At 44.6% G+C, this 14,866-nt stretch overlaps 1 protein-coding gene across 4 annotated transcripts in view; it reads left to right on the top strand.

Moving 5' to 3' along the window:
- Positions 1 to 1,788: 1,788 nt before the first annotated feature.
- Positions 1,789 to 14,866, top strand: part of CHD7 (chromodomain helicase DNA binding protein 7) — a 188,858-nt gene continuing 175,780 nt past the window's right edge. For 2 of the 4 annotated variants that reach the window (XM_063709275.1, XM_063709274.1), the window contains exon 1: positions 1,807 to 2,115. The gene's annotated coding sequence lies outside the window, so the exon portion shown is untranslated. Of the gene's footprint in view, positions 2,116 to 2,506; positions 2,816 to 14,866 lie in introns of those variants that run through there. The other 2 variants (XM_063709272.1, XM_063709273.1) reach the window with 2 other exon arrangements.

Below are 14,866 nucleotides of genomic sequence, written 5' to 3'. Positions count from 1 at the left end.
AAATGTATTCTAATATAGTCAGGTACTAGCGATTTTTTTTTCTAGACATTGTGTTCTGTTTTTGACCCCTCCGCCCCACACACCCCTAAAGCACCTTTCATATGCTTTCATTGGGAAATATAAACTTAATGGAAACAGTAGCCTAACCTCAGAGTTGTGATTCTTGGTTTGTGACACCGGGTTTAAAACAGATGGAAGTTGATTTTAGTGTTTTCAACTTTTTAAATGTCAGAATTCTTTCTGTACTGTCTTCTATCTTCTTTTTGATTATCTGTAAGCTCCTTAAACATTAAAACATTTATTTCTTTTAGAACAAAACTCAAATACATGATGAAAGCAAGCTAAAAGCAGTGCATTTAACAAACCACAATATAATGTGATATATTTATAGAATTATTACTAAAATCAGAAAATCAATAGTGATTAAGTCTAGGATAATCAAACTTATTGAATAGTTGCAGTAGTTACTTAATGAGATAGTTTTGATTAATCATTTGTCCAAATAACAATATTGTGATTACAGGCTTAGCACTACAGGTAGTGTAACCATCAGTGAGTGAGATTAGTACATTTTACATAGTTTTGCTATTTTCTCAGTTTATTTTGGAGTCCAGTAATAACCAGTCAGTCTGTACCTGCCACAGGGCAATCTTTGGTTGATAGGAGTTCCTTTCCTGATTTTAAAATAAGTGCAATCTTTAACCTAATAAAATTATCTTAAAGTTTACAATTGATGGTTTAAACACATTATAATTGCTCCGTATTTTGCAGATAGAAGAGGCTTAATCCATGTTTGTAGATCTATTTCCTAAAATGAAAATTAGTAAAAAAAAGTTTTTTTCTTCAGGTTTAACATTCATTTTGTACCGGGAAGAGAAATGGAATAAGAGGCTCGGATTTTTAAGACTATGCAATCAGATACAAGTGCCATTTTGGCCAAAGAATGAGTAAAACATTCTAGTCCCGACACGTTTAATAATGGGCATACATCCTATTTCTTTGTTTCATAATCATTGAGCTCTCTGCCTTCTCTCTCTTTTTTGGTATGGTAACAAATTCGACAAAATCAATGCCATCTAGTTAAACTTTTTGATTAAGTAGTGGATCCGGTGTCCTATCCACGAAGAGGTGGGAAAAGCGATGTGGAGAAGCAGGCACGAACCCATCTGGAATGGAACATGTCCCTTCCGAATAATTTCATGTGGGAAAATAATTTCAAGTTGAAGGATAATTACTGCAGAGACTGCCAGTCACCCTCGGCCGCCGCCGGCCGCGCAGCGTCGGAAACCCTTCGCCGCGGCCAGGAGGGTCGCAGCCCTCGCGGAGCCCCGCTTCTTGCCCCAGGGCGGCGCACCCGGCTTCGGGAAGGTGCCGCGCGGGAGACGTGGCATCAGCCCCTCCAGTCCGCGCCCGGGCGCCGCGGCCGAGCGCTCCGAGCAGCCGGGCAAGGAAGGCTGCGCGGCAGCAGCGCACCGGCCGGCGGGGAGACCCGCCTGAAGCGCCGGCGCCCGCCAGGGGACGGGAAGTGGCGCCCGGCCCGCCCTTGCGGCCCGCGGCCCGCGGCCCAGCAGCTCCGCGCCGCCCCTTTTCTCTCGGCCTCTCCCTCGGCCTCCGCCACCCCGGCCGAATTCTTGCATAAATTATGCCAGGCGCGCTTGACGTCAGGTGGCGGCGCGCGGGCGCGGGCGCGGGCGTGGCGCGGCCCGGAGGGAGCCGGCGGCGGGCGCGCGCGGCCCCGCGGCTTCGGGTGCGCGCGGCGTGCCGGACGCGCGCAGGCGCTGGCGTGCTGGGGCCGCGGCGGCGGCGGCGGCGGCGGCGGCGGCGGCGGCAGCGGCGGCGGCGGCGCGGGGGTTGAGTCGTGGTGGTGCGGACGCGCTCGTGCTCGGGAACTATCGGATTAAACTTGAATCGAGTGAAATTACACAAAGGAGCGCCGCGGAGGAGGCGGCCCGGGGACCCGGAGACCCTGAAACTCACCAGAGACCCGTTCGCCCCCGGCCAACTCCGTGCCCGTGGATTCAGCCCCCTGGCCGCAGCTGCCGAGCCAACTCCGGAGCCCGCTCTGCGTTTTGTTTTCCCCTCGGCACTAGGCAGCGGAGGAGCCCGACCGACCCGGTGAGCGCGAGAGTTCTCCCGGCGCCCCCGGGAGGGGCGGCGGCGGCGGCGGCGGCAGGAAATCGCTCCGGGCCGGGGCCGGGGCCGCGCTAGGAGTTGGGAGCGAGGAGTTGGGCGTGTGCGGGGCGAGGGGCGAGGGCGGGAGGGGGCCGGGGCCAGCGCAGGAGCGCAGCGCCGCCCGCGCAGTGTCGCCGGCGTCGCCGCCCGCGGGGCCCGAACCCGCGCCCCGAGCGCCGCCCGGCGCCCCAACTTTTGCCTGCGTCCGCGGGGCCGGCGGCGGCGGGGGCGCGCGGTGCGGCCGAGGGTCACTTCCTCGCATGTAAATGGCTTTTTGTTGTGCTGCCGGCTTGGGGGGGGTACGGGGGACAGGAGGGAGCGTGTCTGCGCGCGGGGGAGCGCGAGCGCGTTTCCTCCCGCCGGCGCCGAGCACGAGTTGCCGGCTCCATTCGAGAGAAAAAGGAAGGAGGAAAAGTTGGGCTCCAACTCAAGTGCGAGCGGGCGATGGGCGCGCGGGCGCGGGGCGGCTGAGCAGCGGCGGCGGCGGCTCGGGGACGGCGGCGACCCCCGCCTCCCGCCCCCGCCCCCCGCTCCGGACCGACCACGCCGCGCTCGCCGGGAGCTGCGGCTGCACCGGCGCGAACAAAGTGCGTTCCTCTCGGCGCGGCGGCGCCAGCCCGCGCGGGGACCGCCACCGAGCGAGGTGGGTCGGCGGCGGGGAAAGTGCGCGGGGCGCCGCGTGGGGCGGGGGCAGCGCGAACACGCGGCGCGGGAGGCGTCCCGAGCTCAGCCAGTGCCGGTCGCGGGCGCGGAGTTGCGAGCCCGGAGTTGGGGGCTCCTGGGGCTCCCTGGCGGCTCCCAAGTGCGCTAGGAGGAGAAGAAAGGGAGCGGGGCCGGGGCGAGCGCCGAGAGGCGCGGCGAGGAGGGGACCCCACCTTGTCGAGCTGGCCGGGCCGCCGGCGGCGGCAGCTGCATAATAGCGACTTTAACCTTCCAACGCAACTCGGCTCCCCCGCCCCCCAACCCGCCGGGGGTCAGCGCCGGTGGGGGGTGGTCACCAGGTGGCCCCCGAGGTGACCCGGGTGCGCTCTGCCCTCGCAGAGAGCCGCGGCTTGAAGCGTGAACGGCCGAGGTGGCTGGAGGCCAAGCGGTCAGCGGGGAGAGGAAAGGAGGGCGGTGGGGGACGCGTTGTTTGTTTGGTTCGCACCGGGGATTGGGCTCGCTGGGGGCGCGGGGCTCGGGCGGGGGCGCGGGCACCGGCTGGGCTGCGGTGCGGGGCGGGCGCGGCGGCGCGGGGCTGGCGAGGTCGCGGGCGGGGGGGGCGGGGGCGGCGGCGGCGGCGGATCCCGGGCGGGGGTGGGGGCGCTGGTCGGGAGGCTCTGGGGAAGGAGCCGCCGGCCCCGAGCAGCCATCATTACCGAGCCGCCTTTCTCCGGATGGCTCTGCCTCGAGGAGCCCGGAGCCGTGGGAGCGCACCCCAAACTCCCGGCCGGCCGCCCGCTTTGTGAGCGCCCCCGTGAAGCGAGCGGCGCGGAGAGTGCTCCTGCTATGGGTCGGACTCTTTTCCTGGAGGTCACTTTTAGAGACTGCTCACGCCTTGGTTTAAACTAGTTTTTTCCCCCTCTTCTGAACAGACAATGGACAAAAGAAAAGTAGCAACCCACATGGAGAGAGTTTCCTTTTGAATTGCTAGAATTAGATACACTATCCAGCGCTCCACTTGCTAAGTATACTTTTTAGTTTCCCATTGTATATTATCTAGCAATCGATTTAAATAACTTATCTTAAAAAGTGTCTTTTTTGGGGGCTTAATTTCTGGAATACATTACATGTCTTAATTTATTTTTAAAGGATTTTGTGAGGCCCTGATTTTTTATTTTCTAAAAATTTTAATTTAAGCCGTCTTTGCAGTGGGCGATATCTTTCTAAGGGGTTGAGTGTTATTTCACCCCAGTTCTCTCTCGGTAAGGGAGGGAGTACTCAGTATACGTAGTAATCGAAGAGGAAACAAAATACGTGTCTTTATTTCTTCACTGATCTTGTCTAACGATGACAAAAAATATCTTAGTGACTGTGACCTTAGCAGCATGGGTACCTGATTTATCCCAGTTATAATTATATTTAGATTGCAGTAATGTCTAAGTACAAGGTAATTCCTATTTCAGAAATAACTTGAGCAGTGATTTTACGAAGTTGAATCCTTCTCCCAGCCCCCAGAGTACATCTGTCGCGCAGTGTTTTTGTCTTGCTGTTGCACAACAGAAGCCCTCCAGTCTTTACCCTAAAATGGCAGCTTTCATTTGACTGAGGCCCATTCATTGACAATGATAATAAAGAGGCTGAAAGCTAGATGCTTGGGGCATGGAGTAGGACTTGGTTTGCCTTTCTAGGTGATAAGTAGGAGACATTTTATGTCTTCCAGTTTGCTCAGGAAAAGTTTATTTTCCCTGAAAAATCTGTCTTGTAGAAAAAAGTTATAGTAAAATAATTTGGAAATGGGTAAAGGCTTGAGCAGCAAATTTTAGAAGCTAAATTTTCTTATTTTGCCTAATAGTGGAAATACGGCATTCTCTTTTTTGGTAATCTGCTGATAAAAGGACATAATGGATTTTTGTCAGGCTTGTAACAGGTGAATTTCCTCATCCTGGTACTCAAGAATTGGGGTTGTTTTCTAGCACTGTGGGTTTTTTTCTCTTTATATTTTCTAATTTTTTTCTCCTGTTCGAGTCACTAAATTGAACCATGATGAATTGTATCCTGGGTCTATGCTTTCGCGATTTAAATGAGTTTTCAGATAAGAAATGAATTATAATTTTAAAAGACTGGTATTTGAATTTTAAATTATTCATTTAATCAATGGCCTTATTTTTAAATTAGTTTTTTTTAAAAGTTACTTTCTTTTATATGTCTTAACATGGAAGGCACAATACAGGAATGGTAGAGTGGTTGTACCGGTGATGTTTAAAAACCCAAATATTATTTTCCTCTTTCAAGGAAAGAAATAACTTTTTTTCCCAAGTTGAAAATATGGAAGTCAAATTTATAACAACGTATTCAGTAACTTAGTTTTAAAATAGTACTTTTATAGATTCACCAGTATTTGGTCTAGTTTTTAATCAGTTCAACTTACAGGAACATTTCCTAAACTTTTTTCATAATGAGTCGTCTTTCTAGGTTAGCCTTACTTTTATTGAGTTAAAATGAATACCATGAAGAGTACCTTTATAATACAGTAACATCAAGGAAATGTTACAACCGTTTCTTCATACAGATGCGAAGTCAATAACATGTTATAGTTTTTAAGCAGTTAGGTCAAAATAACAGAAATATTTTGTTATGAGAGAATACACTGTAAATGCTTCTGTGTGCCTGCTGTGTAACCCATAAAAGCCATGTAAGTGCCAAGTTAGTGTAGTTCTTTCAAACCTAAGATTACAGCATTGTATTCCATATGCTTGAAAAAGTTTGCTTGCCACACAGTCACCATGCCTTTAGTTAATTTTGATTCAGCAAACCTTGGCAAGCCTTCCATGGTTAAAACAATAAAAGGCAGTACTTTCCTTTAGGGAGTGTACCATCTAATAGAGAGCAGTTCTATAGGTAAGCAAATATTCACATTTGACTTTTAAGATAAACTTATAAGTAATAGTTATCTTTCATCTTTCATTTACTAAATACAACCTTTTGGGTTTGATAGCAGACACCATGGCCATCTTAGAAACATCTAATATAAATATGGCATTGCAAGAATAAAAATGTTTAGTCAGGTCTGAGCAAATGGCTCTTAAAACTTCAACTTTGTAAGACAGTGATTCTTTTTCAGTAAATGATTTCTACATGTAAAAAGTAAGCGCATAGTCACATAGCTAAATTCACCAAAAAGGATGGAGAAGGAACATCTTAGGTGATATTAAGATGATGTCAGCAATATATTGGCTCTGTGGGACCCTTTCAATTGTCTTGTTCACTCATGTGGGCATATTTGTGTATCTTAAAAAAATCTGTTCTTTTCATGCGATTGGAAATTCAGAATTTAGCATTTTTCTAGACAGGTTTCCAAAACCATTATGGTTTCATTAGTTCAGGAGATACTATTTTCCCCTTTCTCTATAAAACTTTATTATTTAGTCTTTAAAAAAATTGTTGACATTCAAAGGTGACTGATGTTAAAAATAAAAGAAATTGAGATCAATAATCGCTTGGTTTTTCTACAAAAAATACAAAGATGGAATGATTTATTTCAATTTGGGTGTCACTCAGGTTGCAGTGATGGCAGAGGTCCATAGCTGATTATGGTGGTTGTTAAGAGCTAGGAAGGTAATTTGAAACATCATGACTATGTGTCCATATTTTACTTTTGTCAGTAGATTAAAAATTGTAAATGAAATCACATCTGCATGATAAAAAGAAGAAATAGAAACAGGAAGTTGTAATGATGTTGTCAAATAAAAATTCATTTTATTCTCATTAGAGAATGATTGGATATTTAGAGTGTGAGGACCTTAGAGAGCTAGTTGAACTTTCTCATTTTACAGATTAAGAAACTAAAGTCCGGAGAGATTAATTAAATGAACTGCCTCTGACTGGCCACCCACGGTTGCAGAGCTTATCTCAGTTACAGTTATGTTCCTGGTGCCTAGCATCGTGCCGGTGCAGGAGGGGTGCTGGCTTTGTCTTTGTTGGCTCTGGAAGAGTACAGCTCTTGCTCATGTTCTGACTCAAAGGTACCTTTAGGCTTTAGAATCCTACAGCAGAGGACAACATAACTCTTAAAGGTGTTCCTAAACCAACAATAATTTGCTTCTGTTTTTGGAGGGTTTTTTTTTTTTAAACTATGATTATCCATTTAGAAAAAATGCAGAGATAATTATTTCAAGATTTGACAACTGTTTTCACTTTAGATGCATGTATTGATCACCATAACTAGATTCCTGTTGCATTTTAACTAATGTTAGGTGACTGACTGCAAACATGATTGTTTTTTCAGAGAAGGATTTTTTTGGGGTTTCTGTTCTGCTTTTACTTTGAAAATTAGAAATGTCTTTTTAAAAGTAAAAAATAATGTAGGTATTTATGAAGAAACTTAACTTGTCAGTAAAGGCTGGTTCACTCTCAGGCTTGTTTACCTATGCTAATGTGGAATCTAAGGCACTTTTTAAAGTGATCCTTTGAGCCTTGCTTCCTCTGTGCATGTCAGGATTGGCTTTCACGGCCACAGAATCTGGACTGTGATTAGTCTTCCTGTTTCATCTGTGGTTTTGCTCATTGATTCGGCTGTTTGTTGGGTACCTGCTACCTGAAAGATGCAATGCTATGAATTGGCAATATAGTGATGACATGAGAAGACATGGTAAACTCACACAAAAACTAGAGCTACTGTAAGGTCATAGGTGTGATGCAGTCAGTGCCAGGAGGAGCGAGAGCTTAGGACTTGGGGATTCCATCAGTTGGGTGGGGTATTACCCCTTAGGAAGTGGCTTTAGCATTACCATCTGAATGATGGTAGAAGAAGGGGTGAGGGCACTTCAGGCAGTGCCCCTCACCTGCAGGGAGGCTGTGTGTTTGAGGCATTCAACTGCAAGATGAGACTCGAGGCAGGCAGTATCCAACTTGGTCAGGGCTTTCAGGATATCGAATTTGGGATTTTTGAAAAAAGCAGTAGGAACCACTGATGAGTGTTAAGCAGCATTTGACACGAGCGGAGTAGTGTTTTGAAGAAGATTGAATTGGTGGGTGCAGAGAGGACAATAGGTTGTAGACAATATCCTGCCTGCTTTTGTTGTGGTCTGTGGGATGGGGAAATCACAATGATTTGGACTAGATTGGTGGTGGCCATGGGGATGGAGAGAGAAATGGACAGATTTGAGAGATATTTAACAGTTTCAACGAATAGGACTTGGGGATACATGCGCTCTCAAGAGGGAGATCTCAGGGCATATAGGTTTCTAGCATGTTCCCTGCTTGGCTGGTTGGCTACTGATCCTATTCACAGAGGCAAGAATCAGATTTGCTGAAGATTTGAGAAGGAAGCTCATGAGTTCTTGTAGCATATGATTGAGGTAGCTGATAATGGACCATGATGACATTGTTTTATCCTTTGCATTGCTAGTGGTATTCCAGAACTTTAAAAAAAGTAATCTGCTAGCTTTAACCAAAAGATGTTGGACGTGGGGAGTTCATCAAGGAATGTGAATGGGTTCAGTGAAATGGGAGAGGGGAGGGAAGCCTTACTTGCTGAATACATAGCACTTTGCTTGTTACTTGCCTGATACATAGCACTTTGTAGGAGTTTGCTCATTCCAGGTTGAGCGTAGAATCCTGTGGTAACCAGACCTTGGCACATTTTGTTCTTCTGTATCTCCCCTTACGGAGGCTGCTTTCTGTTGCTAGTCACATATTAGGGCAAGGTCTTTGGGTTCCCGGCACGTGGGTGGCAGGTCCCCCATGTTCTCGGGGCTGCAGTCTCCCTCGGAGAGAGTTGTATTTTAGAAGATGGTTGTAGTCATACAGAGCAAGGAAGGAGTGAATACATTATTTAAATAAATGTGGAGAAGAATACCAATGTTTATCAGAATACTTACCTGGTTTTTAATGGAGTATGTATAAACCAGTTTAATAAGTAAATTACCTTCAAAGTTACTTTGTTCAGTTATTATAAAAAGTAGATTGTAAAGCATGGTTGCTGGTGGCAAATGAGCGATGCTGTTACACCCAGAAAAGCTTCTGAATTGCTGACTTTAATATTATATAAGAAAAATTATGAAAATACAGGACAGTAATTTTGGAGCTTTTTTAGGGAAGTGTTTGTATTTTTGTGTTTGCCAGCTAATATGGGTGATTGCCAGCCAATATGGGTGATAGAACTTTTTGTTATAGATCAAATTTTGTTCTTGTATGCATAAATATAACCTTCCTGGGACTCAGTGTCTTTAATTAGGGGTCTGTTTCAAAGATACTTTTATTGTCATTGTGTGTTCTTCGTGGGCCTTTCTGGTGGCCATTGTGACTCAGTCAAGTCTTCTGGGTTCCTTCCTGTCTTGCGTTGTTTGTAGGGACATGCTTCATGTGAAAGTTTACCTTCACCTGCAATAGTTTTGAGTGATTATTTGAATAAGCTTAAATTCAGGAGAAGTAATGTTTCCACGTGTGGAATGGCAGGAAAACTTGGTGCACTAACTTCAGCTTCAGATGGGCTTGTGCTAACTACTCTGTGGCAATTTATATCTAATACTATTTCTTCAACTTGCCAGTTTTTCTTAAAAAAAAAAATAACTCCTTAAAATACATTCTGTCATTAGGTCCAGCCAGCAGTGTATTGTTAGAGTGTAAGAGATCATTTCTAAGGGGTGTAGACATCGAATGGAAAGGCGCATGCAGGCCCCTGTGGATGTGGCTTTAATGGAAGAATAGAGGGGATGCTTCTTTGGGGCCTGCCTTCTCTCCTGGCATCTGCCGTGGCTGAGGAGGCAGCAGAGGTCATGTGGTGGATTTGAGTTTTCCACCATGTATTTCATCAGGATGAGGTTGGGCAAATAGCCATCTGCTGCTGAGCAGGGACCGCGTGCGACCTGGGTTTCCACACCCAGCCTTTGTGTAGGGAAAGGTGTGCAATTAGACACATGTGTTAGTTTGGACACATCACCTCCTTTCCCTAGTATCCTCAATGTAAAACAGTCAGATTTCTATACCATATTTGCAGTATGTCTAAAAAAGGGTACATGGCGGCCGGGCGCGGTGGCTCACGCCTGTAATCCCAGCACTTTGGGAGGCCGAGGCGGGTGGATCACGAGGTCAGGAGATCGAGACCATCCTGGCTAACACGGTGAAACCCCGTCTCTACTAAAAATACTAAAAAAAAATTAGCCGGGCGTGGTGGCGGGCGCCTGTGGTCCCAGCTACTTGGGAGGCTGAGGCAGGAGAATGGCGTGAACCCAGGAGGCGGAGCTTGCAGTGAGCCGAGATCACGCCACTGCAGTCCAGCCTGGGCGACAGAGCGAGACTCCGTCTCAAAAAAAAAAAAAAAAAAAAGGGTACATGGCACCTTACTTGTTAATTTTCTCTCTAGTTCTGCAGCAAGTTTGGGGAACTACTTTAACTTTTTAGAGGCCACTGTGTCCTCTTTTCATCATTTTGAAAGAAAACACAAACATTTTATTTGTTATCCATTTTTGTTTTGTTTCGTTTTTGAGATGGGGTCTCACAATACTGTCCAGGCTGGATTCTAATTCCTGAGTTCAAAGGCTTTTCCTGCCTCAGCCTCCCAAGTAGCTGGGATTACTGGCATGCACCACTGTGCCCTGTTACATCAACATTTTAGAAATCTGTCTGTTGATATTTAAAACATAATTAGCAAATGTGCATATTATTTCAACACACCTAAAAACTATTAAACATCTTTAACATAATACTAAGCAGTCAAATAGTGAGAAGTCCCTTGAAGAATTATAAGCATGCCTTTAGTTTCCAAGGCAGTGCTTGCTAGCATACTAAGTGAATAATAAAATCAGTTTGAGCACGGGAATATGATTAAAAAAAAAATACCCCAGTTGGTGATGTATTTTGAAGTGTATGAGCCTAGCAATTATTTATGGTTAGAACTGGCACTATATTGAAATTGTTAAGCCCACATCCTTAAATAATTTTTTAAAAGTCTCTGTTAAAGTGTTTTATGTTCTTGTATACTTGGCCTTGTTTATGCTTGAAATTTTGCTTTCATTAATCGCAAGTGTACCGATCTCGCAAGAAAAATCATACATATTCATCTTGAGAATTTCAAAATCTTGATTAACAGTGTACCCCACCCTTAAGTATATGTTGGGCCAATCAAGTAAAATAGTGCAGAAATAATAAAACAATATTAAAAATAACAGTAATAACCATAATGACCGGCCGTTATTTCCAGTTGGGTAGTTACTCAGCTGAGTGTTGTCATGGATCATTTCATTTCCTCATCAGAGCAACTCTAGGCAATAGGTAGAACTATTATCCCCATTTTACAGATGAGGAGACTAAAAGGGATGGGAAGTTAAATTACCCAGGGCCATACATTTCTAGCACGTGGTGGAGGAGGAATTTGAATCCGGATGAGCTAGACTCCACAGTCTGTGTACATAAGCATTGTGCTGCTGTTGCCACGTAGACCAGCTCTGGAGCTTGCATTGTTGCCGTCTTAATAGACAAAGGTGTGTTAAAAATACCCATGCCATGCTGTGATGCTACCTATTGCTGTGTCTTACCAGCCCAGGCTATTTTTTTCTGTACTTCCTCTGTTGGTGCCTGCTGTAGTTGTGGGGCCATATGTCATGGGATGTCTTCGTACCTAAAACGACCAGGTCCTTGCCTTTCACACTTAAGGCCCTTCTACTCACATGGAGATGAGGAGAAGAGTTGTTCTTGTGGAGGTTGCCTTCTGAGGCGGCTGAGAATTTGAGTTTTGATGTCAGACAGATAAGGGTGTGAATCATAAAAATGGATATAATAAATTCTCCTAACTGCCCAGGGTTATGGTGAAGATTAAGTGAGGTACTCTAGCTAACATACTTGGTATAGCATATGGCGTATTCATTGAGTGGTTACTATTTTTATTAGTTCAGTTTAATCATGGAACTTATCAAATCATATGTATTGATTTTACTTTTGTTTTAAAAAGTCCCTCAAACCATAATCCTACAGATGACTGGACAAGAATGAGTGGCCTAAAATGGTGACTGGCTACACAATTTTCATTTTTCTTCAGGAGAAGACATTTGAAAATAACATCTTTATGTCCTTTGTCCATCAGTGCAACCAGATGTTATTTGCCTAATTCTCTTGTTGATTATATAGAGTTGATTCAGATATCCCAGGTACTAAAAGTGACAGGTTTGAGGGAGGGCTTATCTCTTGTCCTGAAGATGTTCATCTCCTACCAGAGTTATGGCTGTCCTTCTAGTGAAACAGTCATTTCTTCTTTGTCCCAAATCTGCAATTCTCCAAACATGGTGGGTGATGTTATCCTAGATGATCAGTGGTGTAGGCATGTTTGATCAGCTCTGGGATATTACGGTTTTCTGATTTAGACCAGAGGTCACAGGGTGTTCTTAAAATCTATAGGAGCTCCAGATCCTCAAATCTCAGAAGCTTTGATTCCTCAGTCCCTTCCTCCCAAGTTCTCTTTACCATGTAAAGAGGAGACAAGATGGTATCTGAAATGGGAGTAGGCTTGGGTTGGGGTCAGGGATGTGAGTAGCAACCAAAACATAAGAAGGTTCTTAGGAGAGGGAAGGCTCTGGGGTAGCCTACTTAGAATCTCACTGCTACCCAGATTGGCAGGGAAATGGAAGAGATGGAGTATAGACAATTTTCATTTTATTCTATTCTATTTGTTTACTTGAAAATGACTTGGAATAACAAAATAAATGAGTCAAAAAGTAAATAACTGGTAACGTGTGGATTTATGGGAGATCCTTGTACTATTCTAACTTTACTGCAAGTTTGCAACTGTATCAATATCAAAAGTTTTAAAAGAACAGTAACTCCAAGGGGTTGATGTCAGTAGCTAACATTTATGGAGCATAAAGTTTGTGTCAGTTAGCATTTTGCTAAGCTATTTACATGAACTATTTCTGCTGAATCTTAAAGTAGGATTAGTCAAAATGCTGAGGTGGGAACAATAATTGCTAGTTTACAGGTGAGGAGGTTGTTTAATAAATTTGTCTAAGATCATAGTTTTTAATGAGTAGTGTTGGGACTCAAAGCAGGACAGGCTCATTTAACAGCCTGTAGCATTAACTGCTCTGCAGAAATTGCTTTGGATAGTCCCATCAAAATAACCTAGGTCTTAGAAGGATAGGAACAACAAACATCATGATCTTACACACCTGCACTTTCTAGCACCAGCTCCTGGAGAAAAATCGAGAGGCTGAATGGTGTCTGTTAACAGATTATAGTCAGTGAGGCCTCTTTCCTCAGATGTTGTATCTTATCAATGGCAGACATTTTCAACCTGAAAGACACATGCTCGTTACAAGACTTAGTAGTGCTCTAACCCTGTTTTCACTTATCAGTCCAAGACGTAGCCGACATCAGAGTATTCAGCTTATTACAGAATTGACTTCCTCAAAGTTTCTCTCAGTGTTTATCCAAGATGTAATTCACTTAGCATCTTTATCTCGCTGCGCAGGACTAGAGTTGCCTTCGAAAAAACTCAGGATACCACTTGGCTGTAGATCACAGTACTTGTTCCTCGTATTTGCGTTAACTTGTGTGAATGTGCAGCCTCTGTGAGATATTTGCATACTGCTTCTGTGAACACACAGGACAACAGACTGTCTTCCACAGTCATACACTCAGTCATATTCTCAAATAGGTATACAGTTCAAATGTATAAATCAGTAGTCTTACATGTTACAGAGTGGGTGGATGTTCCTTTGCCAGGGGATTAAAAAAAAAAAAATCCCAAGTCTTAATATTGCTTTCTCCCACACGAATAGTCTATGATGGTGTATTTTTGGATTTTGTACATGTTTATAGTTTTTTTCTTTTCACAATTTTGAATAAACTGTTGACTAGCTTGAGTATGGTAAGCCTCTACTTAAAATGTAAGTTTTGCTATTTTTGGTGCATTTAATATTTTAATATTTGTCTTAATTGTGTTAATTTTCAGAGCTGTGTTTATCATCAGATTTAGTATGTTAACTTTTCAATGTTCCCACTTATTAAAAAAAATTAAAAAAAAACATCTGGGCTGGTGTATGAAGCAAACCTCCAGTTTTATAGGGAACTTTGTGGCTGCTCTGGGGTGCTGAGAGCCTTCCATTTAGCTGCTAAAGGCCAGCAGGATAAGGAAAACTGTCTTATATGCTGTCAAATACATAAATAAGGACACAATTCAAGGACATAAGTAATTTCCCCACACTGTGGAACACACAGGTGGTGATACTGCTGTAGCTGAATTGCTGGCTGGCTGGCAGTCAGTGCCACTGCCATAGCACCACAATTTTCATTTTTGTTGTTGTTTTACTGTTGTCTCGGTATGGTGAATGGTTGGGCTATGGGAGTGGCACAAAAACCCAGGCCGTACCTAGCAGAATGGTTGACAGTCGCCGACTCCCTGTCATTTTCTGCAGCTCAGTATTTTCAGGTCAGGGAGCTGCCCATGTCATTGGCATCTTTCTTTATTTTCTTTCTTTCTTTCTTTCTTTTTGACGGAGTCTTGCTCTGTCTCCCAGGCTGGAGTGCAGTGGCGTGATCTCGGCCCACTGCCCACCTCCACCTCCTGGGTTCAAGCAGTTCTTGTGCCTCAGCCTCCTGAGTAGCTGGGATTACAGGTATGTGCCACCACTCCTGGCTAATTTTTATATTTTTAGTAGAGATGGGGTTTCGCCATGTTGGCCAGGCTGGTCTCGAACTCCTCACCTCAGCTGATCCACCTCGGCCTTCCACAGTGCTGGGATTACAGGTGTCTGTGCCCAGCCGACATTATTCTTTATGGATCACTACCATAATAATATCAACAATAATAGTGTCTTTATTTGGCAAACCTGTAACATGACTCTTTACTTCTTTATAACACTGCTTCAGCCTGCTATTGATCTAGTGAGTGATTTGACTTGTTTCACCTAATACTAGGCGAGAGGTAAGAAAAACGAGTCTTTTTATTCAAGGCATTAAAGCATTAATTCATATATTTATACAGTTTACTTGTGCATCTTTTACTCTCCTGATACACTACTTCGTGTAAGGAACCCCCATCCTCCTTTTCTCACTGTTTTGA

This window comes from Gorilla gorilla, chromosome 7, assembly GCF_029281585.2.
Source record: "Gorilla gorilla gorilla isolate KB3781 chromosome 7, NHGRI_mGorGor1-v2.1_pri, whole genome shotgun sequence".
Taxonomy (NCBI): domain Eukaryota; kingdom Metazoa; phylum Chordata; class Mammalia; order Primates; family Hominidae; genus Gorilla; species Gorilla gorilla.
This window is presented reverse-complemented; position numbering and strand designations above follow the sequence as displayed.